At 38.1% G+C, this 24,583-nt stretch overlaps 1 long non-coding RNA gene across 1 annotated transcript in view; it reads left to right on the forward strand.

Moving 5' to 3' along the window:
- The window catches only part of LOC148005517 (uncharacterized), a 116,164-nt gene extending 92,049 nt beyond the window's left edge, over positions 1 to 24,115 (forward strand). The window contains exons 3-5 of the long non-coding RNA XR_015623434.1: positions 21,292 to 21,574; positions 22,623 to 22,749; positions 23,612 to 24,115. This is a non-coding gene — a long non-coding RNA (uncharacterized LOC148005517). The remainder of the gene's footprint in view (positions 1 to 21,291; positions 21,575 to 22,622; positions 22,750 to 23,611) is intronic.
- The last annotated feature ends 468 nt before the right edge of the window (positions 24,116 to 24,583 follow it).

Genomic DNA, 24,583 nt, shown 5'->3' on the forward strand with positions numbered 1-24,583 from the left:
TATTGAACCCTCATCATCCCATGTCTTCTAAGGCACTTCTACTCTTTTAGATGAGATCTGGCAAGCTCACTGTAGTATAGCTGTAGACCCTCCTACACTTTTATACTGACACTATCCATATAAATGAGAATGTCGCTGAAAGGAATGTTATATTTAAGTCCTCAGGGCCACAGATGGCTTCTTTTTAATGCAGACTACCAACTCAAAATAAGCCAATCATTTCTTACATCATGTTTATGGGAAAATAGTATAATGAAGATTTTAGAATCCATGGAGAAGGAAAGGTGATTAATGTGTTAATTGGAATTGTACAAAGTAAAGCATAACCAATAATGAGAGAGAATGAAAGAAGGGATGTTACCCCTTTAGTGAGCTGAGAGATATGTTCAGCAAGTTGAAGCTCAGTGAGCATCAGTGTCTACACTGGTCTCATATCTTGGAGAATCACACACCTTTAGTTTCCAGTACCACAGCTGTGTCTGTGTTGGGTTTGTTGCATATGGTTTGTGTGAGGATAATGGAGTGACTGAAAGTTATCCAGCTCAGGGGTCACAGGGTATGCCTGATTTCCACTTGGATGCTACATAAGGGACTATGATGGGAATCTTATACTGAGTCTCTGCCATGTTTCTATGGTTCCACAGCCTCAAGAGTTCTTTGGTTCTTTGGGAACTGATCCTTGACCTTATAAATTAACTTCTGCCTTGTGTGATGCTCTTCATTTTGATTTTAGCCAACTTTTAAGTTATCTTTAATAGGGTTGTAGATATAGCTCTACAGAAGGATCTGCATTTAAAATCCACAACTTCCCAAATAAGTAGGTTTGGTAACCAAGCAGTAAGCCCAACTCTCAGATGTGGAGACAGTGTGATGGTTGGAAAACACTGGCCAACTGGTTTAGCAAAATAGTGAGATCCATACCCAGTAATGGACTTTATTTCAAAGCTATTTTGTGCATTGACAGAAGAAGATATCTAATCTCAACGTGCACAAATGGACACACACACACACACACACACACGAAGTGAGAGATAAAGAGACAGACATATAAAGGTAGAGAGATGCAAAGAGACAGAAACAGCAACAAAAAGACAGACAAATAAACACAGAAAGGCCTACAGAAAGAACAGAGAAAAAGAATGTAATAAATACAAATCAAATATAACACTGGAGAATAGTAAGTTTCATAAACATTTGTACACATCAAGGGTTATTATACACCATACTTTTAGAGAGAATTCCTCTAGAGCTACAGACCAGGCAGAGAAGCCCAGGTATCTAATTCCTCCAGAACTTGTTTTATTAATTAGTTAATTATTTTATATATTTTCATCTGATAAGTATTCAGCCACACTACCCAGATGTGTCTATCCTTCTAACCCCCCATCCTTTTCACCTTTGAGAGGATCTCCCCCCTACATCACTGATACCTGGGGCATCTAATCTCTATAGCATTAGTCTCACCTTCCTGTAGAGAGACCATACAATGCAATCCTATGTGCCATGGGCTCAGAACAGCCAGTATATTCTCTGGGTTTGCTAGCTTAGTCTTTGCCAGCTCCAAGGAACCTAGTGTAGTTAGTTGATCCTGTTGGTCTTCCTCTGGCGTTGGTATTGCCTTCAGATGTTTCATCCCTTCCTCTCTTCCATAGGGGTCCTTGAATTTTATCAAATTGTAAGGTGTAAGTATTTGCATCTGTCTCAGTCAGCTGCTGATAGAGTCTCTTAGAGGTCAGCCATGCTAGTGTCCTGTTTGCAAGCATAATAGAGTATCAGTATAGTGTCAGTGTTTGGTGCCTGCCCATGGGATAGATCCAAAGTTTGGATGGTCATGGTTCAGCCATTCCTTCAGTCTGCTCCATTTCTGTTCCTACATTTTGTTTATACAGGAACGATTTTAGGTCAAAAAAAATTTGAAGGTGGGTTGAAGGAAGATGACTCTAAACAATTCACTAGTCCATGTAACTCTTTGTGCTCTATGCGCCCCCTGCTGATCCTTGGTGCCCTACAGGAGGTCTGTGTTTGAGTTCACAGTAACATTTGCTCATAGGGCTTTTTGCACAGTAATATGTGGCTGTGTCCTCAGACCTCAGACTACTAATTTGCAGATAGAGAGTGTTCTTGGGATTGTCTCTGAAGATAGTGAATCAGCCCTTCACAGTGTCTGCATAGGATGTACTATCACCATAATTAATGGATGCTACCCAGTAAAGCCCCTTCTCTGTAGCCTGCCAGACCCAGGACATCCAACAGTCACTGAAAGTAAATCCAGAAGCTGCACAAGACAGTTTTAGGGACCTTCCAGGCTGAACTAAGCCTTTCCCAGACTCCACCAATTGCACCTCACACTGGATTCCTGTCAACAAAGAACATTGTTTGGAACACTGTCACAACCAAAACAAAACTATTTTTTCTGTTGCCCATGTACACAAAACAGGTGGAGTCTCATCTAAATAAATTACCTCTTAAATTAAGGACAATGAATATAAAGTGAGTCAGAAGTCCATGGTGAGTGGTCTGTGTTTAGTGCTGATCACTGAATGTGAGGACTTGAAAATCCCTGGCTGGGCTCCTCTGTCAGCTGCAGGGTCAGGTCTGAGGTGTATTTCATGGGCACAGAGAAGTATTATTTGTATATTTTCTTGCTATACTATTCTCTAGAATTGGACCTAGGGTGAAGCCACTGGTGATAGATGATATAAGGCAACAAAGACCTAGATTTCAGTTACAGCATTTTCCAAACTATTGTAGTTTCATTTTCTTTCTTTTGGGTAAGGATTAAACATATTTCATTTAGTTCCCCTTTATCCATGTGCACAGAACATATTTGTTTCCATATTGTCATGTTTCCTTATTATAAATGTGGAATTATGTATCACCACACATAACTGTGTTTCTAGATATGAACTCAGTCTTTTACACTGTGTGGGAACTACATGTCTTCTCCTTAGTATGGCTTTTGTAGAGGATCACACCTATGAGCTGATGGCTGCAGATCATTCTTGGTGACAGGAACACTTGGGATTTTCTGAATTATATTTATTTGCTATCCTTAAGGTTTACATATTCTTTGCAGCTGATGAATTCCAGGTCCTCTTCTTTCTAAAACTTACAGTTTGCAAAAGAGAAATATTTCTTTTTGCAGCAAACTTAACTTGTTTTGCATTCTGAAGTTCTCCTTTTACTTTCTTTTAATTTTCCCTTCTACCATTTTCTTTTTACATCTTTACACCAGATATAATGGAACTGTTTTTATATTGTGTTAGGCTAGTTTTCATTTTCCATAATTAACACAATCTCTAAAACCAGGGCTATTAGTTAAGTTTTATGATGACATTTTCCTATTTAACCACTTCACTTGTTTTGTTCCTTTCCTTTCCTTTTATCACACCTCATATTGGCCTTCACATTACCAACATTCCCTTGGAATTGGTACTCCTTGTCCCACACTTCAGATGTGTACTCTACCTAGGGTTCCTGTTCTAGGTTCCAAAGCTACAAAATTGAATTCAGAGTCCCTGACACACATGAATGTTCTGTATATGACAGAAAAGGCAAATTCAAGAATTTGTCATATTGTTTGACACATTTTCTAGTTTTCTTTAAATTCTGCAAGATTCAGAGAACATCGAGTAAGAGGAAGTGGAGAGAATATAAGAGGTAAAACATGTGGAAAAGTGCTGTGCAATAATGACTTGTATACCTGACATGTTGATCACTTTCATATACTCATAATGGCTGTTTCTGTGTAAGCACTACTTGAGACAAAGCCAATCATAATTTAATGTGCATTTTGTATATTATTCCAGTCCTTGTTCCTGAGGAGATGTTGGATATATATATATATTTCCTGAAGTGGGAGTATTCATCTTTTGAAAATGTGGTCCCTGGTAGGTTTTCTTTTTCTAATCTTTTGTTTTGTTTTCTTTTGTTTTATTGGATATTTTTAAATTTAAATTTCAAATGTTATTCCCTTTCCCATCCCCAATCCAATTACCTACAGGGTTCCTGCCTCCTCACCCCGACATTCCCCTACACTGGAGGGTTCCATTATTGGCAGGACCAATTGCTTCTCCTCCCTCTGGTGCCCAACAAGGGCTTCATCTGCTACATATGCATCTGAAAACATAGGTTTCTCCATTACAATTTGGATGGTGGTTTAGTACCTGGGAGCTCTGGTTGTTTCGTATTGTTGTTTTTATGGGATTGCAAACACCATCAACTGTTTCAATCCTTTCTCTAACTCCTTCAATATGGACCCCATTCTCAGTTCAATGCCTGCCTACAAACATTCGCCTCTGTATTTGCCATGCTTTGGCAGAACCTCTCAGGAGACTACTATATCAGGCTCCTATTAGCATGCACTTCTGGGCATCAGCAATATTTTCTGAGTATGGTGGCTGTATGTATATGGGCTGGATCCCCAGCTGGAGCAGGCTCTGAACAGCCATTCCTTCAGTCTCTGCTCCAAACTTTGTCTCCATATCTCCTTCTATGAATATTTTTGTTTCCCCTTCTAAGAAGGACTGAAGCATCTGCAGGATGATTAAAAGACTTTAGTCATCCTACTTATTGAACTTCATGTGGTATGTAGTTGTATGTTGGGGAAACCAAACTTTTGGGGTAATATCCACTTATCAGTGAGGGCATACCATAGGTGTTTCATTTTTATTGGGTTACCTCACACAGGATGATATTTTCTAGTTCCATCCATTTGCCTATGAATTTCATAAAGTCATTAATTTTTACAGCTGAATATTACTTAATTGTGTAGGTGTACCAAATTTTCTGTATCCTTTCCTCTGTTTAGGAACATCAGGGTTCTTTGAAGCTACTGGCTATTACAAATAAGGCTCCTTTGATCATAATAGAGGGTGTGTACTTGTTACATTGGAGCATCTTTTGGGTATATGCCCAGGAATGGTATAGTTGGGTCCTAGGTAGTACTATGTCCAATTTTCTGAGAAACCTCCAGAATTATTTCCAGAGTGATGGTATCAGCCTGCATTCCCATCAAAAATGGAAGAGTGTTCCTCTTTCTCTATATCCTTTCCAGCATCTGCTCTCACCTGAGTTTCTGATCTTAGCCATTCTGACTGGTGTGAGGTAGAATCTCAGGGTCGTTTTGATTTTCATTTCTCTGACAGGAATGTTAAGGACGTTAAGTATTTGTTTAAGTACTTCTCAGTCGTTCAATATTCTTCAGCTGAGAATTCATTGTTTAGCTATATACCACATTTTAAAAAGGGTTATTTGATTCTCTGGAGTCTAAGTTCTTGAGTTCTTTGTATACATTGGTTATTATCCTTCTTCGGATGTTAGATTCTTAAAGATCTTTTCCCAATCTATGTGTTGCTGTTTTTTCCCTACAGAAGCTTTGAAATGTTAAGAGGTCTCATTTGTCAATACTTGATCTTAGAACATAAGCCATTGTTGTTCTGTTCAGAAAACTTTTCCCAGTGCCCATGTGTTCAATGCTCTTCCCCACTTTTCTTCTATTAATTTTTTGTGTATTTGGATTTATGTGAAGGTCTTTGAGCCACTTGGACTCGAGCTTTGTACAGCATGATAAGTATGGATCCATCTGCATTCTTCTACATCCTAACCTTCAGTTGAACCATCACCATTGGTTGAAAATGCTATCTTTTTCCACTGGATTGTTTTAGTACCTTTGTCAAAGGTCAAATGGCCTTAGGTGTTGTGGGTTTTCTATGCTTCAGTCCTTGCCTCCACACCCATGCATATATGGTCTGCATTGACTTGATGTAAATATGCCATAAAGTTGAAATGTTGTTTTCATGAACATATGGGGTGAGTTGAAGAGTAAAATAGCTTAAAATGTATTCATATCTATTATATATGTGTAACTAGTACAATTCCTAAAATGAAGGAAAATAGTACCTACTGTATGGCTGAGTAATTTGATTGAATGAAGAGTCAAAATACTTAAAGAAGATTGGGCTAAATATGATAAAAATAAGTAGATATGGTGAAAGGAATGAATGTACAGAGGATTTCAAGACAGTAGGTTACAAACATGCTCCATTCAAGCAAAACAGGAGACAATCTGTCTTGAGTTTAGAAAAGAGACTGAAAAGGAGGGTGTGCTTACATTATAACAATCCAGTCAACCTCTTTCCAATTTCAGGGGAATAGGCCAGGGGTACTCATCCGGAAGTCATAAACAGGTCAGCACATATCCGTCATACAGTGTCACAAAAGCACATGAGGAAATACTGTGAAGAACTTCAAGAAGTAAAGAATATTTTTCTGTGTTACAGCATAGAGGTTTAATGTGTGTTTGCCCACATGAAAATTCAGTAGGACAGATGCTAATAGGTAGACAGTCTTGCATGTCCAAAGTAGCTCAATACCTTTTTTTTTAAAACTATCTAAAAGGCATATCTTCTGCTCCCACTTTAACTCAAGGTCAAGTTCAATACTAGGAGAAGGACAATAGGAATGTCCTCTGATAGAATTTTGGGGTTAATTTCTTTGTGATATTATATTATCAGTAATTAACTACATTCATATATTCATAAGGGAAATTGGTCAGAATTCCTCTTTTCTTCTTTGTGTGGTTTAGGTATGAATGTAATGGTGGCTTCCTACAATGAATTGGGTAGTGTTCCCTCTCTTTTTATCTTGTGCAATTATTAGAAGAGTATTGCTATTAGATCTTCTTTGAAGATCTGATAGATTTCTGCACTAAATCCATCTGGTTGTCAGGCTTTTTATGGAGAATTTTAATATCCACTTCTAGTTTTGGAACCTATTGGTCTGTTTAGATGATTTATCTGATCTAGATTTAACTTTGGTACCTGGTATCTGTATAGAAAGTTGTTCATTACATCCAAGTTTTCCAGTTTTGTTGAGTATAGGATTTTGTAGTACAATCTAGTGATTTTTGATTTTTCTCAATTTCTGTTGCTATGTCTCATGTTTCATTTCAGATTTTGTTAATTTGGATACTGTCTCTGCCCTCTGGATAGTCTGACTAAGGGTTTCAAATCTTGTTGATATTCTCAAAGAACCAGCTCCTGTTTTGTGATTCTTTGTATAGATCTTTTTGTTTCTACTTGGTTTATTTCAGTCCTGAGTTTGATTATTTCCTGCCATCTTCTCCTCTTGGGCATATTTCCTTCTTGTTCTTCTAGAGCTTTCAGGTGTGCTATCAAGCTACTTGGGCACTACTCTTTACCAACTCTGACAACACCCAGAGTGAACCAGGCACCTAGATGCTCTGAAATGCCCAGGGTCACAGGTGAGACTACAACATCTGGCCCAATGACCAGATTAACTGTTTCCCAAAAAAATCAGGGACCCAAGAACCCTTGCCCTGTCATGGGCACTGGTTCTATCTGGTCTAAACATGTGCCCTGAACAAGCCTTGGATGTTGGCTCTGCTTCCATTCTAACAAAACCTAGAAGAAGCAGGACTCCCAGGTGTTCTAAAATGCACAGGATCACAGGTGAGAAGGAGACAACAACTGCCCCAACACCCGGAGTTACTGGGAACAACAGGATTTAGGAATGTAGAAAACCTTGCCTGGTCAGTGGCAACATTACCTTCTTGTCTGAATCTGTGCCCTGAGAACACCTGAGGCACTGTCTCTGTACCCACACCTACAACACCCAGAGTGGGGCAGACTCACAGGTTCTCTGAAATGCACAGGATCATGGTAGAGGACACAATATTTACCACAGCAGAGCAACACACAGTAACTGGGTCCGTGAGGATTCAAGAATAAAGGAAACCCTGCCAAGCCAGTGGCATGGCTTTGTTCTAGCCTGAACCAGTGACCTGATCAGACCTTGAACACTGGTTTTGCACCAGTGTCACAAAACTGCCAGAGGGAGCTCAAGACCCAGGTACTCTGAAATGCCCAGGATCACAGGAACACAGGATCACACAGGAAGCTCAACTTCCTGGAGATTAGACACAACTAGGATAACTGAATCTCTAATACACTTAAGATCATGGTTGAGGCCACAAAATCTTTTCTAATACCCAGCATACCTGGGACCCAAATAGGAACCAGGAAAATATATCATCTGAAACAAGTTCTCCCACTAGAGCAAGTCCTGGATACCCTGTATCACAGGAAAAGCAAGATTCAGATTTAAAATCACATCTCGGGGTTGGGGATTTAGCTCAGCGGTGGAGCGCTTGCCTAGCAAGCGCAAGGCCCTGGGTTCCGTCCCCAGCTCTGAAAAAAAAAACGCTAAAATCACATCTCATGAGGACAATAAAGAGTTTAGAAAAATCATAATTAACTCCCTAAAAGAAGTAAAGGAAAACACCACTAATCAGGTAAAGCACTTAAAAGGAAAAACAAAATTCCCTTAAAATATTATGGGAAAACACAAGCAAACAGGTGAAAGAATTGAGAAAAACCATCCAGCATCTAAAATTGGAAATAGAAACTATAAAGGAATCACAAACAGAGAATAATCCTGGTGATAGAATACCTAGGAAAGAGAATAGGAGTCATAGATGCAAGCATCACCAACAGAATACAACAGACAAAAGAGAATCTCAGGTGCAGAAGATACCAAAGAAAACATCGTCACAACAGTCAAAACACACACACACACACACACACACACACACACACACACACACACACAATGCAAAAATCACCTAGGCTCATAGGTGAGTATCAGTAGCAGGGATAGCAGGGAAAGGTGACTTTAAGAAAACACTTCTGGCTGTGCACAGGGACCTGAGAAAAGGCAGGACAGGCTCTTCTGATTACTGCCCTGATGGAGAACTGAAACTGAACACTGAGGAGCGACTTCAGGCCCAAGACCAGAGGTAAGACCAAAGTTTCTGCTACAAGTGACATGCCTGTTGGACTCAGGACACACAAAAGCAAAACTCCTCTAGGACCAGACACTTCTGCTTTCTAGCTGGAGTCCAAACCTTGCAGATCCTGGCCCACAGCTCCCTTTTCCCAAACCCTGTGGGAGAGGGAGCTCATCGCCCAGAGAGGTGGGCACTCCTGAGACTGCAGGGCAGGAGAAAACGCCAGTACTGCCAATGCTTGCCCACATCCCTGGCCCAAGAGGAAAGTGTAAAGAGCCTGTGGGAACAGGAAGATAGTGACACTGAAGCTGCAGTTCCCCTGTGGTCCAGACTGTGCCCGGATCTGAGGGGACCCGGTCAAGAAACTCCCTGCACCCTAATCCCATGGGAGGGAGAGCTAGACCTTCAGAGGAGCAGACATGCCTGGGAAGTCAGAGGAAACTACTCTCTGTGCACATTTCGGACTCTAGAGGAAAACAATTAGTGCTATCTGGGCCCCCAGTGCACAGGGACCCAAGAGAAGGCTGGGCAGGGCTTTCTGGTTGCTGCCCTCATGGAGAGCAGAAACCCACCTCTGAGAAATGACTTCAGGCCTGAGACCAGAGGTAGGACCAACTCTTCTGCTCCAAGTGACCTGCCTATTGGACTCAGGACACAGGCCCACAAGAACAGCTGAAGACCAGTAGAGTGAAAGACTACACGCCTGAAAGCAGAATACTGTGTTACCGTAACTGGCTGAAAGAAAACAGGAAAACAGGTCTGTAGGACTCCTGACACACAAGCTTATACAATAGTCTAGCCACTGTCAGAAATAGCAGAACAAGGTAATACCAGAAACAACCTGATGGCAAGAGGCAAAAGCAGGAATGCAAGCAACAGAAACCAAGACTACATGGCATCATTGGAGCCCAATTCTCCCACCAAAGCAAACACTGAATATCCAAACATACAAGAAAAGAAAGATCTAGATTTTAAATCACATTTGATCATGATGATGGAGGACATCAAGAAAGGCATAAAAAAGTCTCTTAGAGAAATGCAGGAAAACAAAAATAAACAAGTAGAAGCCTATAGAGAGGAATCAAAAAATCGCTGAAAGAATTCCAGGAAAATGCAAACAGGTGAAGGAATTTAAAATGGAAATAAAAGCATTAAAGAAAGCATGAAGGGAGACAACCCTGAATACAAAACCAAAGGAAGAGACGGGAGCTATAGAAACAAGCATCACTAACAGAATACAAGAGATAGAAGAGAGAATCTCAGGAGCAGAAGATTCCATAGAAAGCATAGACACAACTGTCAAAGATAATGTATAATGGAAAAAGGTACTGTCCCAAAACATACAGGAAATCCAGGACTCAATGAGAAGATCAAAACTAAGGATAGGTATAGAAGAGTGTGAAGTCTCCCAGCTCAAAGGTCCAGTAAATATCTTCAATAAAATCATAAAAGAAAACCTATGTAACTTAAAGACAGAGATGTCCATAAACAAACAAGAAGCCTACAGAAATCCAAATAGATTGGACAAGAAGAGACCCCTCCTGTCACATAATAGTCAAAATACCAAATGCACAAAACAAAGAAAGAATATTAAAAGAAGTAAGGTAAAAAGGTCAAGTAACATATCAAGGCACACCTATCAGAATCATACCAGACTACTCACCAGAGATTATGAAAGCCAGAAGATCCTGGACAGATGACATACCCTAAGAGAACACGAATGTCAGGCCAGGTTACAGTATCTAGCAAAACTCTCAATTAACATAGATGGAGAAACCAAGATATTCCATGACAAAACCAAATTTACACAATATCTTTCTACAAAACCATCCCTACAAAGGAAAATAAATGGTTAAGCCCAACAAAAGGAGGCAAGCTACACCCAAGGAAAAGCAAAAATCTAATTGTAGCAACAAAACAAAGAGAAGACAAGCACACAATCATTATCTCACATTCAAATATGAATATAACAGGAAGCAACAATCACTATTCCTTAATATCTCTCAACATCAATGGACTCAATTCCCCAATGAAAAGACACGGATTAACAAACTGGAAACAAAATGAGGACCCAACATTTTGCTGCCTACAGGAAACATACCTCTGAGACAAAGACAGACAGTGCCTCAGAGTAAAAGGCTGAAAGACAATTTTCCAAGCAAATGGTCTGAAGAAGCAAACTGGAGAAGCCATTCTAATATCGAATAAAATCAATTTTCAACCAAAAGTCATCAAAAAAGATAAGGAAGAACATCTCATATTCATCTAAGGAAAAATCCACCAAGATTAACTCTCAGTCCTAAATATCTATGCTACAAATGCAAGGATACCTACATACGTAAAAGACACATTACTTAAGCTCAAAGCACACATTGTACCTCACACAATAATAGTAGGGGATTTCAACACCTCACTCTCATCAATGGACAGATCATGGAAACAGAAATTAAACAGAGACATAGACAGACTAACAGAAGTTATGAACCAAATGGACTTAACAGATATTCATAGAACATTCTATCCTGATACAAAAGGATATAACTTGTTCTCACCATCTCATGGTAATTTCTCCAAAACTGACCATATAATCGGACATAAAACAGGCCTCAACAGATACAGAAAGATAGAAATAATCCCATGGGTCCGATCAGACCACCACAGGATAAAGGTGGTCTTCAATAACATTAAGGAAAGAATGCCCATATGTAAATGGAAGTTGAACAATGCTCTACTCAATGATAACCTGGTCAAGGAAAAAATAAAGAAAGAAATTATAGATTTCTTAGAATATGAAAATGAAGGTACAACATACCCAAACTTATGGTACACAATGAAAGCTGTGGTAAGAGGAAAACTCATAGCTCTGAATGCCTACAGATAGAAACAGGAGAGAGTATATATCAGCAGCTAGACCGCACACCACAAAGCTCTAAAGCCAAAAGAAGCAAATACGCCAAGGAGGAGTAGAAGGCAACAAATAATCAAACTCAGAGCTAAAATCAACCAAGTAGAAACAAAAAGGCCTATACAAAAATCAACAGAAACAAAAGCTGTATCTTTGAGAAAATCAACAAGATAGATAAACCCTTAACCCAACTAATCAGAGGACACAGAGCGTATGTCCAAATTAACAAAATCAGAAATGAAAACGGATACATAACAACAGAATCAGAGGAAATACAAAAAATCATCAGATCCTACTACAAAAGCCTATCTATATTCAGCAAAACTTGAAAATCTGCAGGAAATGGACAATTTCCTAGCCAGATTCCAGATTCCAAAGTTAAATCAGGAACAGAAAACCATTTAAACAACCCCATAACTCCTAAAGAATTAGAAGCAGTTATTAAAAGGCTCCCAACCAAAACAAGGGCCCATGTCCAGATGGGTTCAATGTAGAATTTTATCAGACCATCATAGAAGACCTCATACCAATGTTATTCAAACTATTCCACAAAATTGAAACATGTGGATTGCTACCAAATTCCTTCTATGAAGCCACAAATACTCTTATACCTAAATCACACAAAGACCAAACAAAGAAAGGGAACTTTGGACCAATTTCCCTTATGAATATCCATGCAAAAATACTGAATAAAATCCTTGCAAACAGAATCCAAGAACACATCAAAACAATCATCCACAATCAAGTTGGCTTCATCCCAGGCATGCAGGGATGGTTTAATATACGGAAAATCTTCAACATAATCCACTGTATAAACAAACTGAAAAATAAAAATGACATGATCATTTCATTAGATGCTGGGAAAGCATTTGATAAAATTCAACATTCCTTCATGATAAAAGTCCTGGAAAGAATAGGAATTCAAGACCCATACCTGAACAATGTAAAAGCCATATACTGCAAACCAGTAGCTAATATTAAACTAAGTGGCGAGAAACTTGAGGCTATCCCACTAAAATCAGGGACTTAACAAGGCTGCCTACTCTCTGCCTACTTTTTCAATATAGTTCTCAAAGTTCTAGCCAGAGCAGTCAGACAACAAATGGAGATGAAAGGGATAGAGATTATAAAGGAAGGAGTCAAAATATCACTATTTGCAGACGATATGATTGTGTACTTAAGTGATCATAAAAGTTCCACCTTAGAACTACTAACGCCGATAAACAACTTCAGCAAAGTGGGTGGGTATAAAATTAACTCAAATAAATCAGTAGTCTTACTCTACACATAGAGAAAAAGCTGAGAAAGAAATAAGGGAAAAGACACCCTTCATAATAGTCCCAAATTATAAATTATACATTGGTGTGACTTTAACCAAGCAAGTGAAAGGTCTGTATGATAAGAACTTCAAGCTTCTGAAGAAAGAAATTGAAGAACATCTCAGAAGATGGAAAGATTTCACATGCTCAAGTGTTGGCAGTATTAATATAGTAAAAATGCTCACTTCACCAAAAGCGATCTACAGATTAAATGCAATCCCCATCAAAATTCCAGTCCAATTCTTCAGAGAGTTAGACAGAACAATTTGCAAATTCATCTGGAATAACAAAAAAACACAGGATAGCTAAAACTATCCTCAACAATAAAAGGACTGTCGGGGAATCACTATCCCTGAACTCAATCAGTATTACAGAGCAATAAATGAACCTACACAGTTATCATTACTTGATTTTTGACAAACGAGCCAAAACCATCCAATGGAAAAAATATAGCATTTTCAGCAAATGGTGCTGGTTCAACTGGAGGTCAGCATGTAGAAGAATGCAGATCTATCCATTCTTATCACCCTGTACATAGCTTAAGTTCAAGTGGATCAAGAACCTTCAAATCAAAGCAGATACACTCAAACTAATAGAAGAAATAGTGGGGAAGAATCTTGAACACATGGCCACTGGAGAATATTTCCTGAACAAAACACCAATGGCTTATGCTCTAAGATCAAGAATTGTCAAATGGGATCTAATAAAACTCTAAGGTTTCTGTAAGCTAAAGGACACTGTTGTTAGGACCAAATGGCAACCAACAGATTGGGAAAAGGTCTTTACCAATCCTACAACTGGTTGAGGATTCATATCAAAAACATACAAAGAACCCACAAATTTAGACTGCATCGAGACAAATAACCCTATTGAAAAATGGGATTCAGAGCTAAATGAAGAATTCCCAGCTGAGGAATGTCGAATGGATGAGATGCACCTGAAGAAATTTTCAATATCTTTAGTCATAAGGGAAATGCAAATCAAAACAACCCTGAAATTCTACCTCACACCAGTCAGAATGGCTGAAATCAAAATCTCCAGCAACAACAGATGCTGCCGAGGATGTGGAGAAAGAGGAACACTCCTCTATTGTTGATGGGGTTGCAGAATTGTACAACCATTCTGGAAATCAATCGGGAGTTTCTTCAGAAAATTGGTCAGTGTATTACCTGGGGACCCAGCTATACCTCTCTTGGGCATATACCCAAAATAGGCTCCAACTAATAACCAAGACAGATGCTCCACTATGTTCATAGGAGCCTTATTTATATTAGCCAGAAGCTGGAAATGACCCAGATTCCCTTCAACAGAGTTATGTATACAGAAAATGTGGTACATCTATGCAATGGAATACTACACCGTTATCAATAGCAAACACTTTATGAAATTCATAGGCAAATGGATGGAATTGGAAAATATCATCCTGAGTGAGGTAACCCAATCACAGAAAAACACACATTATATGCACTCATTGATAAGTGGATATTAGCCCAAATGCTCGAATTACCCTAGAAGAACAGAACACATGAAACTCAAGAAGAATGACCAAAATGTGAATGCTTTACTGTTTCTTTAAAAGGGTTACAAGGATATCCTTGGGAGGGAATAGGGAGCCAAAGTTTAGAACAGAGGCTGACGGCTGGAGAGATGGCTCACTGGTTAAGAGCACTGACTGCTTATCCAGAGGCCTTGAGTTCAATTCTCAGTAACCACATGGTAGATCACAACCATTTGTAATGGTATCCGATGCCCTCCTCTGGGGTGTCTGAGGATGGTTACAGTGTGGTTATATATAATAAATAAATATACCTTTAAAAAATAACAGAGGGTGAAGGAACGCCCATTCAGAGCCTGTCCCACATGTGGCCCATACAGATAGAGCCACCAAACTAGATAAGGTGGATGAAGCAAAGAAGTGCAGGCTGACAGGAACCAGATGTAGATCTCTCTTGAGAGACACAGCCAGAATACAGCAAATACATAGGCGAATGCCATCATTAAACCACTGAACTGAGAACGGGACCGCCGTTGAAGGAATCAGAGAAAGGACTGAAAGAGCTTGAAGGTGCTTGATTCCCCATATGAACAACAATGCCAACCAACCAGAGCTTCCAGGGACTAATCCAGTACACAAAGACTATACATGGTCTGACCCTGTGCTGCCACTGAATAGGTAACAATGAATAGCCTAGTAAGAGCACCAATGGAAGGGGAAGCCCTTGGTCCTGCCAAGACTGAACCCTCAGTGAACGGGATTGTTGCGGGGAGAGCGGTAATGGGGGGAGGATGGGAAGGTGACCACCCATATAGAAGGGGACAGGAAGGGGCTCAGGGAATGTTGGACTGGAATCTGGGAAAGAAATAACATTGAAACGTAAATAAGAAATACCCAATTTAATAAAGATGGAAAAAAATCACCTATCCCAAAGCATCCAGGAAATCCAGGACACAATGAGAAGGTTAGTAGGTGTAGAAGAGAGTGAAGACTCCCAAATATAAGGCCAGTACATTTCTTCAACAAAATTATAAAGGAAAACTTCTCTAATCAAAAGAAATAGATGCCCATAAACATACAAGAAGACTACAGAGCCCCAAAGAGACTGGGTCAGAAAACAAACTCCTTCCCTGACATAATAATCAAAACAACAAATACACAAAACAAAGAAAGAATATTAAAAGCAGTAAGGGAAAAAGTCAAGTAACATCTAAATGCAGACCTATCAGTATTCTACTAGCTTCTGGTTTCCATCTGAGCCCAGAGCTGACCCTGTGAAAGAGCTCTCTGTACACAGACCCTGTGGGGAGAGAGCTGCACTCTCAAAAGTGAAGAAAATTCTGATAACACAGATGAGACCACCACCTCTGCTAACATTCCTGGCACAAGAGGAACCCACCTGGAGCCCTTTGGATACAGGAACAAAAAGGGAGTCTGGGACAGGGTACTTCTATTTCAACCTATGTGCGAGGTTGACAATGTGACAGAAGTTTCTGTACCAAGATTCTGCAGGGAGAAAGCCAGTTTTCAGGAGTGTTACAAAAGTTTAGAATAGGGCCAAGTCACTGTCAGATACAACAAGTTCAACTAAAACAAGAGATAAGGAGATGACCATAGGCATGTGCAAGAACCTAAGCAACTGGAGCCAAGGAAACTTGGCATCATCGGAATCCAGTAACCCCAACACAGCAAGCCATAAATACCTCAAGACATCAGAAAACCAAGATTTTGATTTAATAACCACAATTTATGATGATGTTAGAAGACTTTAAGAAGTACATATATAACTCTCTTAAAGAAATGCAGAACAACACAGCTAAACAGGTACAACCACTTAAAGAGGAAACATAAAAATCCTTTAAAACGGTAAAAGATAACACAAACTAACAGGTGAAGAAATTGAACAAAATTGTCCAGTATCTAAAAATAGAAATAGAAACAATAAAGGTATCACAAACAGAGATAACACTGGAGATAGAAAACAAAGGATTATGCCCTAAGATCAAGTATTGACAAATGGGACCTCATAAAACTGCAAAGTTTCTGTAAGGAAAAGGACACTGTCAATAGACAAAACATCAACCAAAAAAATTGGGAAAAGATCTTTACCAATCCTACATCTGATAGAAAGCTAATACCCAAAATGTACAAAGAACCCAAGAAATTATACTACATAGAATCAAATAACCTTATGAAAATGGTGTAGAGAGCTAAACAAAGACTCCTCAGCTGATTCAAAACCTCAGGTGACAAGGGATGTTGGTGAGGATGTAGAGAACAAAGAAAACTCCTTCATAGTTGTTTGGATTGCAAGTTGGTACAACCACTCATTAAATCAATCTGGTGGTTCCTCAGGAAATTTGTCATAGTATTATCCAAGGACCCGGCTATACCACTGGCATATACACAAAAGATGCTCCAACATATAACAAAGACCCATGCTACCCTATGTTCATAATACCCGGAAGATGGAAAGAACACAGATGCCATTGAACAGAGGAATGGATACAGAAAACAGGATCAATTACACAATGAAACTCAACTATCAAAATCCTTCTTCTTCATGAAATTCTTAGGAAAATGAGTGGAACTAGAAAATATCATCTTGAGTGAGGTAACCCTATCACAAACAACACACATGGTATGTACTCACTGATAAGTGGATATTAGCTCAAACGCTCAGAATATCCGAGATACAATTTTCATGCTTTAATTTATCCATCTCCAACCTCTGACATTGTTGATGGTTAACTGTTGCTCTTTAAGCACAGAGCTACCTGATCAGTCCAATTCATAAGTCTATAGACCTACTACGTCTTCCAGTGAGAAAGGCAAGCTCACAGAGTTTCTTATTTTGCGGTCATGCTTCACATTAAAAGGATAAACAGATTTCAATGCCGAAACAAATGCAAGAAACATGCAAACAAACAAACCTCAAGCTATCATGCTGCTACTAATAACCAAAGATTTACATTTTACTATTCATTTATTTAAAGGAATTTGCTTTTTAATGAATGGTCTGTGTAACCAACTACCCATGTCTCAATGATCTATAATGTTAAGAATCCAAAAGTTTTAGCATGTTAATCTGTTATGATTAATTATTAATTTAGTCTGGGTAAAGAAGTAGTTACTATTATGTCCACAGACTCAAATTTTTAAATTTCCTTTGGTTGTCTTTTAAGTCTAAACTTAAGAATATTTTCCATCAGGCTGATAGGATCTCTGTCTAACCTATATGCATATAAAACCCCTTGGAAAGAGGAAGAATATTCATGCTTTTGTCCCAGAATCATTGTTAGTGGCCCATAATTTTGCTATGGTTCTTGACCCTGAGTCCATGTTAGCTGTTTACAGACACTTTTCAAGTAGTTTGCCTACAATTAATATTTCAATGTGGACAATATACAACATTCATGTTAATTTAAAAGTTTGATCTCTTTGTAATATTTTGAAATTCATATGAGTTTTGGAACATCATTCCTTGAATTCAGCTGTTAAAAATAAAACTCTAGATAAAGACTATCAGGTAAGTCAACAATTTAAGCATCCTTTCCTACTATCTATCCCTGAAGGTGGACCTTTTACCTTCTCCTGGTCTTACTAGTATGCAAGAAATCTGCATGTTTCAAATATGGGGTTTTTATTTGTTTTTATGTGCTCCTTTACTTTGCCTTGTGTCTCTTTCTCATTTTTCCCCAAATACCTCCTCTTGGCTGACAGACACCATCCTGTGAGACAGAATAAAGTATAGACTATAAACTGATTTACACCACCCCAATATTAGATGGTCCTACAAATCTGTATTGCCCTGGCCTTGATAAATACTAATATAAAGCAGCCAAGCTGATGTGCTTGCCCCTAGATCTGAGATTGATCAGTTATCAGATGATTTTAATGAATGTTGTTACACCCTTCTGTTTCCTGAATCTTCTCTTTTCCTTTAACCAAAATTTCAACTTTCTGGGCCCTAGCAGCAATATTCTATTTTAAGATGAAAAGCCATTACAAAAAAAGGAGTAGATATTTTTTCCTAAAACACTTATATAGTAGGTTCAAAGTAATTTAGTTCACCACTATCAGAGGGATTCAACTCTTTCTCTTGAAGAAAGGACAAGTGGCTACTTATTGCTCCTATTGACATACCAGAGTCCATGATATATTCAGACCTTTTCTTATATCACAGAGACCAGGATATTTTTTTATGTTTTTTAAAGTCTTCAGAACTATTAATGATAGAGGCTAACGTCTGTTTAAAGAAATTACTTTATGGATACCAAATTTTATGTGAGTAATTTAGATGTTTACTTTTTTGTTTCTTTCTTTTTTATGCAACAGAATGTTCATGTATAAATACCAGAAGTGAAAAAAAAAACAAAAAATAGAAGAGGAATGATAGCTCAGATGTACTAGCCCAAGACAAGTTGCCCAAGACAAGCAGGGAATGAGGTGAAAAAGTTAACAAATTCCTGTGCCTTAGGCATGCATAGTACTTAAGGAACCATAACTCAAATGCCATTGTTCTATTTCTGTAAATGCAAGGCATTTTGCTTTCCTCTCTGACCATATAGCGATACCAAGGCAAAAAATTGTGCCCCAGTTTTGTAAAACAATCATATCTTGTGATTTTTACTAACAGTCTTGCCTTTGTGTAAATGGAAATTGTTAAATGTGTGTTGATTGCCTCCTTAGAAGTGAACCCACAAATTGTGTTCCCACAGACAGGTCTGTGTAGCTCAATAAACTTCACGTTCATAAAGCCTTAATCCAGTCTTCTTCTTCTATGTCTGTACTGCCAGACAACAATAACAGAAGTATACAAACTCATGGAAATTGCAGCACTCACATGGAAAACAAAAGATATAAAGATATAAATTAGAGATTAAAAATCTTTTAATAATTTATTGAAAATGAATGCAAAACAGATCTATGTATGGGACATAATGAAGGCTGATGTAAGAGGTAAATTTATAATACTAAGTACCCCCCAGAAACACAATTATACATCTCACACATTAGCAACTTATTGGTGAACTTGTAAACTTTATATCAAAAATAAAAATAAAACCCAACAGGTTAAATGACAAGAAATAATTAACCTCAGTGCTGAAATCCACAAAATAAAAGCACATAAAAACAATGATATAAAGAAACTGTTTAAGAAAGAGATGGTTCTTTGATAAAATTAATAAGATTGATGAGCACTTAGTCAAATTAATTAAAAATAGAATGGGAAGTTTGAATTTAGCAAAATTAAATATAAAAATGGGACATCACAATGGACACAGAGGAAATCCATACAATTGTAAGGATAATTTTTGGAAACAGTATTCCAAGCAACTTGAAAACCTAAAATATGTATAAAATTTTGATATATATGTCCTGCCAAAGTTAAGTCATGATCATGTATATAATATAATTCAAATTACAGCATCTACTGAAGCATAAACAATAATTAAAAGGCTTCATCAAGCACAAAATAAAAGATAATTTAGGGTTAGAGATAGTATAGAATTTGTGCTCAATTAAATAATCAATATTAACATTCCTCAAAATACTCTGCAAAGTAGTTACTGAAAAAATAATCTTTGCCTAATCATTGCTGTGAGGCCCAATATTATCTGTTACCTAGATACCTAAAAAGAAAGTTAAAGGTCAATTTCTCCTAATAATATAGGTGCAAAATTTCTCAATATTTTGCTAGAAAAACCTAACCCAGAAACCCACCAAGATGGTCATCCACCATGAACTAAAAGGCTTCACCCAGAAATTCAACAGTGGTTTAACATAACACACTGATAAATGCAATCAACCAGAGAAAGAAAGAAATCAGAGGATTATCTCATTAGAAAAAGGAAAGGTCTTAAACAAACTCCAACACCCTTTCATGATTAAAGCTATGGAGAAACTAGGAATGCAATTTTATGTTCTGGTCTAGTAGAAGACAATATGATTTTGAAATATTTGACTACATAGAAGCAGGGTTTTCTGAAGATTTCAATTTGTACAAAATCCCTTGATGAAATAATGATAAAGTCGATAGAATAATAAACTGAATTAGCTAAAAACACTGCTATGTTATATCTAAACATAATGTGCACAGTCCTCCAGAAAAGGAGAGGTTTGAGACCTGCTAGCTCTATGTTCTAATGATCTCAACCTTCCTCTTTGTTTTCATCAGACATACATGCTTTTCTAATCAAGAAATCTTACAAAGACTTTGCCTAGAGTATAAAAAAAGCAGACACAGGAGTGCCTATAATCTTCCTGATCTTTTGATTGAGGCAGTGTTCTTTATGTCCTCATAGCTGTCATGCATTTTGTTTGTGGGAGATTGTGCCTCCTAGTTTTAAAATAATACAAGCAAAAGATGTTATGTTTTGAGGACAATGGATATGTTTAGACATTCATTTAGAAAGAATTTCTAGAAACTAAGAGAAAGGGCAGCCCAGATTCATGGGAAGAGTGCTTTACTATGTCTTCATTATTTCCTGGCGTGATCATGTGTCCTGCGTGTGTTTTTCAACACCCCCTAGTGGTTGTGAGGGGCCTCACAACGAGGCTAATGTCTGGGTACATACTGTGATGTCCTTACTGTGTCTCTTGTACAGGAATAAATGGCTGTGTCCTCAGGTCTCAGGTTGCTCATTTGCAGATACAGAGTGTTTTGGGGATTGTCTCTGGAGATGGTGAATTTATCCTTCAAAGATGGTGTGTAGTTTATTGTATTGCTGGTATGACTAATTTCTCCGATCCATTCTAGCCTCTTCTCTGGAGCCTGCCGGAACCAGCTCATCCAGTAGCTACTAAAACTGAATCCAGAGGTTGCACAAGAGAGTCTCAAGGATCTTCCAGGCTGCACCAAGCCACCTCCAGACTCGACAAGCTTCACCTCACACTGGACACCTAAAAACAATGAATCCTGTCAGCAAACTGCCATACAAGTTAACTATCTATCTTGTTCATGACCACAAGCACACTCAATATCTTTTCTTTTTGAATTACCTTTTAAAAGAGCAAGAAAAAGGATCAGCCCGAAAACCATGGTAAGGGATATGCATTCAGTGTTGATCAATGAATGAGAACCCTGGGATGGTCCTCTTTTCTTCAGATTCAGGATTAGTTCCAGGATCGTTTTTATGAGAAGAGAGAGGGCTTATTTGCATGTGTCCTTGATATACAGCAAACTCTACTGAGCCAGCCTAGAGATGACAAATCCTAGAAGGTGTTTAAATGTACTCATGGGTTCTGAAAGTAATGAGAGTGGTTGGAATTTTTATCATATGGAGATTTTTAATAAACATTATTTATTTAATTTATATTTGAAATAAAAATCATTTTAGTGTTACTTTCACATTGCCAGAACTATAGATGGCAATGAACATTGGTTTCTTACCTGGTATAGAGCTGTTTTCTGTATGAACTATCCCTACTATGTGGAATTAAACCATGATGGATTTAACACTTTCTGAATCAGATACAGCCATGTGTGCTTTTGACATTTAAGGTTGGGAATCCTATCTCTGTGTTAAAATCTTGTGACATGACTGCAGTCCTGAGTTCAGCAAAGTATCTGTAGAATCTTCTCCAGACCCATGTGTATGCAAGAGTGTGGATATCTTGTATTATGATTAATGTCGGTTCCTTTTTCCCTGCTCATTCACTTGTTTGTTCACTAGAAACAAGGAGGGACTGATGAGCTGAACTTCAGTCTGTCGCTTAGCATTTGTCTCCTACATGTCCCCCTTGTGCGTTAGCACAGGTATTTCAGAAGGATGGCTACACTCCCAGCTAACATCTCCTTGAATTTTCTTTTCTAATCTACTTCTTTCATGCATTAACACAGACATCAGTTCCAATATTAGTTGGTTTCCCCAAGTTTGGTGTTCACTTGCAAGAAGTTATGAAAGTTGGCATACAGGATATAGTTGTGTTTGACTTTCGATTTCACACAATTCATCATGAGTGACAAAGATTTCTCTGTGTCCAGACTTCATTGCTTTAATGGTAACTAATATGCTGACAGTATAGTTTAAACAGAATGGGCTTACCTGTTAATGTGCTAGTTCAAAATTGAGTTTTCTCTGTTTCCAGCATTGTGGATAAATAAGCTTAGATTCGGGGTGTTACCAGAAAAAAATGTTGGTCTCACTCTTCTGCATCATGAGCAAGACAGATCTAACTGGGCATCAACTCATCAAACTTCTACACAGGACAGAAGGTAAGGAGAAACAGTGAAATTAGGAAGCTTCCATTCATAAAATTCAGAAACTCAGGATCATCGCAGAAACTGCATAAAGCAATGGATCTTTACAGAAACAATCACTGCTGGGAAAGGAAGTCCAAGGGAATAGTAAGGAAGATTCCTACTACATAGGGGATATTTGCTCAGCATTAACCCCAGGTCATCTCTTATGACAAGTAGAAAAGTCAAGGTAGTTCAAGAGGGAGTTTTAAAAGAAAAGGATAGAAGGAAAATAAAGAAAAGAAAGAAGGAGGAAAAAAGAAAGAAAGCAGAGAGATGTGAAGTCAGAAAGCAACACTGAAGCTGAAAATTGCTACATTTTAAATGCAAAACGTAAATGAAAAACAGGAGCATACAGGTATTTTATCAACATACTTGATGATAAGCCTTCACCTCAGACCCAGGAATCTCAGAGGGAATCCAACCGATACACATGTACACAAACACACACAAACACACACACACACACACACACATGCACGCAAACACACACACACATGCATGCACGCACACAAACACACACACACATACACACAGCACTCACACTCACACGTGCGCACACACAAACACACACACACACACACACACACACACACATCAAATGCCCTGTATGAACAAACAGCTTTAGAACTGAGACACCACACTGGTGAACACAACCTTAATTGGCATGGCTCACTCAGAGCGCAAGAGCCGATTGAAATTGCAGAGATTTCCTCTGCTTGTTGCCATTATATATCTCTGTTAATCTATGAATTTTATGAAAACTCTGAGGGGGTTTCCAGCCCTTCACTAGACAGTGTCTTTGGCATTCATAGTACTTGTTCTTCATCTTTTTCAGGCATGGCTGTTGGATTCAATCACCATACTTGGAAAGAAATTAGACGTGTGGATTATCAGTAATAACCTCCAAACTTAGAAAAGATTTGGGAAACTATATTGTTAGTGAAGTTAGGTTAGCATATTTTCTGTAGCGGCTTTGATGTAGGAAATGTCAGAGAACAATTGCACTTCAAAAACCGTAATAGTCGAACAACAGTTTTTTAAAGTCATGGAAAAGGAACAATTGCAGCCTGACCAGCCCTAGCTGCAATTTTGCTAAAGCAATATCAAGGTTATGATTAATTTCTTATAATTACATTTCCTCTTGGATTCCTGATATGATTTAATAAAAAATTTAATGAGTAGATCTGCATTTTTAACATTTAAAATAGTAATGACTGATTTTTTATGTAATAGGTTAAAATTTTGGTTCTCTTAAGATTTTTGTAAGATTACATTTTAGGAGAAATGATAAACCCTTTTAACCCTTTTCCAACACAGCCCATAAAAAAACTAGTAAGAGAACATTGCTTAGAAAATCAACTTTCTTACTCACACTTATTTAATTTATAATAACTTTTAGTTATGAATATATTTGGATACTTGTGGATAGTTTGCCTTCTTCATCTGTGATAAATAACATAGTTTTCATGTAGTCTTCCCCTAGAAGAAACAAAAAAAATCACATTGCGAATTATATACTGTTTGAAAGATTTTTCTTGGATATATAAGCTGTGGAAGAAAAAATAATGTTGTATTTTGCTTCTTGATGTATGCTCCATATATATATATATATATATATATATATATGTGAGATATTTTCTTTCTAGCTTTCCCTTCTTTCCCTTTTTCCAGTTGCTGGCTACTATTAGTCCCAGCCCCTGCCTAGACTCACAGTAACAACCACTAGTTGCTGACTCTATACCCTGTTTCAGTTTACCTTAGATGTCAAAGCTCTCTCTCTTTCTCTCTCTCTCCCTGTCTCTCTCTG

This window comes from Rattus norvegicus, chromosome 6 (genome assembly GCF_021556685.1).
Source record: "Rattus norvegicus strain SHRSP/BbbUtx chromosome 6, alternate assembly SHRSP_T2T, whole genome shotgun sequence".
NCBI classification, from domain to species: domain Eukaryota; kingdom Metazoa; phylum Chordata; class Mammalia; order Rodentia; family Muridae; genus Rattus; species Rattus norvegicus.